This window comes from Centruroides vittatus, unplaced genomic scaffold, assembly GCF_030686945.1.
Source record: "Centruroides vittatus isolate TY-2023 unplaced genomic scaffold, ASM3068694v2 contig_936, whole genome shotgun sequence".
Lineage (NCBI taxonomy): Eukaryota > Metazoa > Arthropoda > Arachnida > Scorpiones > Buthidae > Centruroides > Centruroides vittatus.
Genome location: NW_027122621.1, coordinates 223,172 through 231,785, shown reverse-complemented (window position 1 = coordinate 231,785; position 8,614 = coordinate 223,172).

Sequence of the window (8,614 nt, the reverse complement as noted above, 5' to 3'; positions counted from 1 at the left end):
GCTTCTCGTTTAATATACAATTTACTAATTAATAATATACAAATTACAACGCTTCAACAACGTTAGTTATAAATGTGATAAAACAGAATGCTCGAATGTCAGTTAACCCGCGTGTTCGTGCGGTTAACTGACATTCTGTTTTTAACTTTTGTAGATTAATAGCACCTTTAAGTAAAAAGCTGATATTTTGTAAACAAAATCAAAGAAATATTGTTTTACAACATTTGTTAATGACAGATTTGTTGCTTTTGTAGTAAAGCTTTTTGAATTTTTACTGCTACGAATTATATTGATTTAGTTGAAGTATTTCTATAATTATAAATTTAATTGAAGCGGAGCGTTACCGAAGCTTCTTCTATGAGGCTTACAGAATTGTGTTCGTTCGATAGATTTTGATAAAACTTTGCCATTTTCCATTAGTTGAGACGAGGAATCCAGAAATGTAATGTGGATCCATTTAAATGTAATAAATCTAGTAATGAATCGCTTAACTTTCCCGGCAACATTTAAAATTCTGGTGACACTATCTATTATGATATTTCATTTTAAAAAACTTTTACATTTTTAATTATTATAAAATGGCAAAAAGGGGGTAGGGATGTGTTTTATAAAAAAAAAAAAAATTGTAAACGCTAATAACGAGTAAAACCGTCACTAAGTTCGACCCTACTAGAGATATGATACACGACCACCCTTTATCTCCCCACCCTGTCGACATTAAGCCACCAAAATTTAATAGCATGAATCTCTAATACGCAAACCTTCCTGCAAAATTTCAAAAATTTTCGAAATCACAGAAGTTCTTATGCTTCAAAGAGGATGAACAAAATCGTGCCACACACAAACACAGATATATAAAGCAAAACCAGGCTTTATACATCTCAGGATCCCATGGGCCAAAATTTGAAATTTGGCAGGAATACTTCTACGTATGAGGCATTGATGCTATTACATTTTGAAGATTATAATTCAAGGAAAGTGAGATACAGAGATCGGTGGTTATATTTCTAGTAAGGTCAGACAACGTTTTATTCGTACGAGTGTTTAGCTTATTAGAAACATATTATTGGCATTAAAATTTTTTAGAATGTTATCCTTATCCTTAAGATAAGGTTTTTGCTCTTTTATGGAGTGAAGAGACAGAGAGAGAGAGAGAGCCCTTGCCAGTTTTTTATGAAAATATTCGTGTCTAGAAGATGGAAAAATTAAATAATATATTTCATAATTTTATAAATAACTTTTATTATTAATTTTTAAAATAAAGTTCGTTTTACAATTCGATTTTGACTTTTAGAATATTTATAAATATAAATTTAAAGTTTTATTAACATTTTATATTTCAGATTTATGATTATTTATAATTATTTAATCGTAAATCTAAATTATTTTTGTAATTATTTTAAGGTTTTATCAAAACAGTTGATTTTTATTAATAACAAAAATCAATATGTTCATTAATTATAGAAATTGATAATTATATAATTTAAAATTTGTTAATTAAAACTTCAAATAGTATGAAAATAAAATAAATTTTTTCTTTTTATAAATGCAAAATTATTTTTTTAAATTATTTTATTAAATTATAAAAAAGAAATTCTGAAAGAAAATTAATTGAAGTATCTAATACAATCTAAAAATCATTATATTATGAAACATTAAAAAGTTAATTAATCAACTAATAGTTTTACTAGATACAAGCTTTTTTCATACATGTTTCTAACCAGTTTAACCTTCGCCCACCAGTAGATGTGATCTACTGGTTGGAGAACTTTAAACTAGCTAGAAACCTGTATGAAAATAATATCAGTAGATCACAATCTACTGGTTGAACAAAGTTAATTAAACTGTCAAAAATTTTATAGAAAAATGCTATCAGTAAATCGCGAGATTGAATAATTAAAATATTCTTATTTTTTCATAAGCCACAAAAAATAGTGCTGTTAGATATAACTTATACGAATTTCATTACACTAGTTGATAGTATTTTTTATAGTTGAATGAGGAAGGTAACTTATAGATTTAAACCACATTAATTCTTACCACAATGATTGAAGTAGACATTAACCATTTATCAAAATATATACTGCTAAAGTGTTAATACACCTAACGCATGTTCTAATAGTAAACTTATAGTATTATACCAATATTCTAGACAATAGATCGCAATATATTGATTGGAATTTGTTTTGATGAAATATTACAGATAGCTCTTCAATAATGTTACCTTTACAATAAATTTTTCTTTCTTTTTTGGAAGAGTAGAGTTTTACGAAAAAGAAAACTCTCCAAAGAATGATAGAATATTAAATTCAGTCAATCTGACTCCTTAAGTACAGTCACACAAGCACACACAAATACATACAAACCCAAACATAAAAAAACATAAACGTAAACAAACAAAAACACGCACATACGCCTATACAGAAAGAAACAAAGATTTTCATCTATGTGAAAGCTCTTCAGTGAAGAACGTGCTTGCACAGCGGCAAATAAGCAATTCCTTGTTTTAAACTTAACAATAATAATATAATAAAATTCTTTAATTACGAAAATGTATAAAATGCGTAAAAACTGTAATTAAAAAATTTCAGAAAAATCTCTTTTTCAATAAAATTCTTCTAAATAAATTTTATTTCTGACGTTTACGGTTGAAAAAAAAAATCAAGTATAGGGGTCATATATAACGGGTTGGCATTAACTTCGAAGAATTTCAAATTAAATTTTACTTTTTGGCACAGTTGACTGATTTTATAACCTTTTGGCTTTCCGAATCAATTGATCTTTAACCATTAAACGTAATTATTACGGCATGGATAATTTAATGATTATCTGCGAACGATTCGCTTGATTATGTAAAACTCTCGTCTCATTTTAATTTATTTCCTTATAATTATAAATAAATTAAATATATATTATTTCATTTCAGGTAAAATAAATTTTGTTTTTTTTAAGATGACGTATCTGTCTTCTATAGAAAAATATTAAAAATCCTTTTAAATTTTCGATTCTTTGTTTTATCTTGATGAAAGTTTTAGTATTATTGTGCTTTCAATGTAGAAATATTGATATCGTCATAGTGCTTTTAAAGTAATGAATTTTATGGAATTATAATTTGAAATGCTAGTAAAAATACTTTGTCTTTAATTACCAGAATTTCCATAAAACGAAAACTATCGAAAATTATCAAAAATGAAAAGTAATTTAGCCAAATTATTAGAATTTTCAGCATAATATTCGAACAAATTTATAAGATTTAAAAGGAGAATTTGGCGAAATAAAGTATTATCAGAGGAATAATTATCTGAATTATTAGAATTTTTAGAAGTAAATAATAAATGTAAACATATAAAATAGAATACCTGTCTGTATGTTTCCTACACATTTTCTAAACCTTTCGACCGATCGGGACCAAATTTTCCACAGTTACTCGCCAAGACTTTGTGAAAAACAGGCTATCACGTAACCTGGACATCCCCTTCTGCTTCAGATTTCATCCCCCAATTACCTCCTAAATTTTTTGGCCGATTCGAACCGAATTTTTCAAAGCTAGTGTCTTCAAACAAACCCTTTAGCAACAGCCATTGACGAAACAAAAAAGTGGTCGTTGTTTAAAGGTAATTATTTTGGAAGTTATTTTGTATGTATTTTTGTTTAAAATTAAGTTCCTGAAAAAATGACTGCCGTTTAAAGATGGCCGTTGTTGAGAGTAAAGCTCAAAACTAAATGTAAATATAATGTGCAAAAACAGAAATAATTCAAAGAAATACAAAAAATTCCTATTAAATTTTAATTATAAACATTGAACTGTCCTTTAAAGCGTGACAGACGGGCATTATTTTAAAGCTACGTTTCAGTAAAAAAGTTAAAATTTTATACGAAAAATATCTTTTTAAAGTTTATAAAAAGTAAGTAAATTGAATTAGGAGGAAAAAAGTAATTTATTTAAAACTTTTTAATTATTTTTAAGTTGTAGCTGCTACAGGCTATTAATAATAATAATAATAAAATGTAATTTAATTTGCCTTTAGCAAGGAATATGAATGATAACTTTAAAAAAATTCTCATAATTGCTTAAAGTAAGTAGTAAGTCGAAGGAAAAAAAATTCAAAATAATAATGATTAAATTATAAATGTAATAATATTTTTAATGGATTTTTTGAAATTGAATTAAATTTATATAGTAACAGGATTAAATAATGTTTTATCTGATATGATTATACTTTTATAACGTTAATAAATGAATAAATTCGAAAATCATATAATAAAAAGGATGAGTTATAGCTCATCACCAGTCAATTAACAACACAAGTTTTTATGTGCTACATGAATTAAAAAATATAAATTAATTTTATATAATTTAAGTGTTAATTTTTATATACAGTTAAACCTCCGAACAACAGTCACTGACGGGAACATGAACAATGGCCCTTGTTCCAAGATTATTTTATATTTATTTCAAAAAGAAACGTTATGAAAATGGTCGATGTTTGGAAATGGGCGTATATTTTGTTTTTGTTTAAACATTAATTTATAGTTGTCATTTATAGCTAAATTTAGAATTTAAAACAATTTCTTTACATTTCGATTAAGAAAGAATTGATTATATCTTTGAATGCTTTCGTTATTTATTTTTTAGAGTATTTATTTTTCGGGAAATCCTGAGGATAGACACACGGGAAACAGATTCTAAAATTAATTATTATTATTTTTTAATTACGACGATTATGTTGAAAGGTAAAATTAAAAAGTATATATGATAATTATAATTTTTAATTCTATCTTCTACCATCATCATTTTTGTAAATTATATACAGACAAGTCTCGATATGGGCCATCCTCGAACAGCGCAATCAGTGCTCGTGAACTGATCTTTCATAAAACTATTACATAAGGCAAATGTTTATAGATCTGTATTGTATGATATAAAAGCAATTATGAGCACTAAGGAGTGTAATCTGAAAGAAAACTGATTGATGTACAATTACAAGAATTAATTTGAAAAGGATTGCTGCATGGGATCAAGAATCATTAAAAATGAAGAGGCTTGATTTGGTTTGAAAGAATGCAGCAAACCAACATGTGGGCGGTATGTCCAGAGAAAATGCCCTCAAGAACTTTCTACGGAAAATTGGCCCCTATTTAGATGTTAGTGAACAAAACCCGGAAAACCCTTTGACCGGATGACCGAGTAGTTAAGGTGGCACCGCTCTGAGGAGCCCAGAATCGAATCCGGATCGAATAGAAAACCCCAGAAGCTTTTCGGGGAGTAATCCTTCCGAATATGTTGGGCACCGTTCATCACCACCCAGTCTCCCCATTGTAAGCCTGGCCGAATCCATAATAACTTAAGCTTGCTAAAATGGTTCCCTTAGTGTACACAGGGCGGAGTTAAAAAAATAAAACCGAGAACCCCACTTGTCAGGTTGGTCAAGCACGAACCAGTGTTAAAAGAATGGAGAGATGGGTGAAAAAATCAAATAAAACATAATTTAATATAAAATGAAATAAATTTAATAAACCAATAAAGATCCAAATACAAAAATAAAATACGAATCGATTATTGACAAATTTCTGCAAGAAAGAAAATAATTGCAAAATCTCAGACGTAGACATTGAAATGTTTTTCAACGAATCATAATTTTATTAACGCTTTTTAAAGGTACGCAACAGTTTTTTTCAGACGTAGTTAACTATCAAAAACAGAAATCTTGTTATTTTTCGAATTTTTTTTATTTTTTCCACCCGTTGATGTCGATCTCCATTAAACTAAATGCTCTAGTCTTGTTTGAATCGTATCGACTTCAAAGAACAGTAAGAGATACGAGCTTATTTTCTTATTCGACTTGACAAAAGGGAGGGGAAACTTTAAATAAATCCAATAATTATCAATCTCATCTAAAATACATACTGTAGATATAAATAACACTATGAAGGATTCTTTATAGTGTTATTTATATCTATGTATTTTAGATGAGATTGATAATATTTCAAAAGGAAAATTTAGAATATCTCCATTGAACAATGGCATCTTTATAAAGATTTTATTATTTTAAACGATAGAAATTAATGTTTTTCATAAATCAAGTTGTTCGATTTACTATTCGACTCTTTATAAATAACAAATTGTATGGCTCTTCAGTTATTTGTATGCGCGAGTCGGCTATTTAAGTTGATAATTTATACGATATAGAATTCATTTAAATAAGTTTCAAAGACGAATTTTAATATTAAAATATTTAATTTAACGATTACATTAGTACAGTTTGTTGGAGAAGAAGAGTAAATTTTTCCCAGAGGAAAAATAAAAATCTTTGTAAAATTCATATACTATAGAAAGCATCAATAAGTCACAGAAGTCAGATGTATCTCGTAAAAAAGGTAATATTTACTAAGAATCTCATCAAATATAAAATAGTCTAAAGGACGGAAAAATTCGAAAAACTTTATTTTAAATCGCAATTTTATAACTTAAATAAAACAGGAAACGTTTTAATTAACGAGAGCAAATTTCACTCTTTTTTTATATGTTACAACGCCATTTCATAATTTGGCAAAGTCTAACTAATGTAAAAATTGTATTTCTAATAAAAATATCGTCTCTTAAAACGAAATTACGTATAAAAACACCAAATTTATCATCTTTATTAATTATTTAAATAGAAATAAAATCTATTAATATTTTATAAAAAAAATTATATTAATTCTTGATTCGCGTAGAGATGAAACTTATCTAACTGTTAAAGAATAGAAATATAAAGATTATTTTTATATTATAGATAATAAAAAGAAGAATTAAAGTTGCTTTAGATTATTTTGTTCTATTTTTTATTCGTTTTAAATTATTTACAAAAAAAATTCTGAAATTTTTCTTTTAAATGTATCTTGCCAAGTTCCCATTTTCACAGACGTGCCTTTAAATTATCTTTGAACATAAAAATAACATTTACCAATATGAAAAGAACTAACTTAATTATCTAGTCTATTCTTTTTTTACTTATTTTTTTAGCGAACTCACTCCATTTAATCAACAAAAATATATTAAAAAATGCTTTTAAATTAATGACATTTTATATATAATATCCCCTTTTTTATTATAAAAATCGAAAGTAAATAAACAGATTTAAGGGTTTTTTCTCCTTAATTTTTATTGACGTTTTCTCTAAATTTCGTCCGTTTTTCTTATATAATTTACTTGAGTGAAAGGCTTAAAATAAAATTATACATTTATATTATTGATTTTTGCGAAGTTGTAGGAAAAGATGAGTAAATTTTTAAAAATAATTTTAAAAAAATTAATAAAATAATTAATAAAATATCGTAATTAATAAATAAAAATAAATGACGTAAAATGATTAAGGTTAATTTTTATATTTATAAATGAAGAAATGAAAATGTTGGTGCCAAGTTAATTTGCAGAATTAGAAGGAAATTAGTAATTACAACTAAAATAAAAATAAAAAAATTAAGTAGATGTAGATCGATAAAGTGTGTTTTTAGACGTAGATTAAACGAATAAATCATAAATAATTTATAATTTAAGATGGGAATTACATTTACTTTATTGTATGTTGATTAGTTATCATCTCTAGTTGCACTTTAAACTGGGTTTTTTAAAAACAGTTTTTTGCCGATACATTTTTAAAAAATAACAATAAACACTCAAAAAACAGTAAGTAATTTACAGTCGAACTACGGCCACCCCCAAAGTCGACCATCTCTAAACACCGGCTATTTTTTCAGAAACTTATTATTTTCTTAACAAAAATGAATACAAAATAATCACCAAACAATGGCCACTCCAAATAACGGCCATTTTTATATTTACGTTAGTGGCCGTTGTTCAGAGGTTTAACCGTATAATTAAGAAATATTTTTCTAAAAAGACAAAAATAAATCGAGTTTTCGAAAAAAAGTAAGAATTATTTTTTTTTAAATTTAACGGATAATTTAGAAATTTTTCTTTTTTGGGGAGGTAATTTATTATTCATTTTCTACGTTTCTTGTAGAATATTCATCTCGAGAATAAGGAAAAAATATTCATGACTTTTTTGAATGGTAATAACACATAATAAATTTTAAAGGTAATAAACATCATATCCTGTAAATTCTTCATCTAAATGTGTAGATAACTAACTTGGATATTCTTACTTAATCGCTTGTAAATTATCCACTAGAAACCTTGGGAAAAACAAAACAAAAAATGTGTTTTTTTTAGTTCTCAAGAAAATAATAACCTCTGGGCTTCGGTGTCTGTTTCTTGTTGGTAGAAGGGGGGGAAAACGTTGCCATGACACCGAAAAATAGGTACAGAGATTTACATTACTGCTGAAAACAACGTTTACTAAAGAAAGAAAATTGCAGTTTTTTCCTTTTTTCGTTGTATTTTTTTATCCTTATCCTTAAGGATTTTAGTCATTTTTATCACGATAATACCTCAATAAATAGAAAACTTGGTTTATATATATGCGAAATACAAAATTTTTGGAAAAACTTTTTTACTAAAATGTCAATAAAATGTCAAATTTAAGAATTTTATACGTGGCCAATTTTTTTTTTTTTTTTTTTTAAAGAATATAACTTTTTTGTATTTTTTAAAATATTATATTGATATACA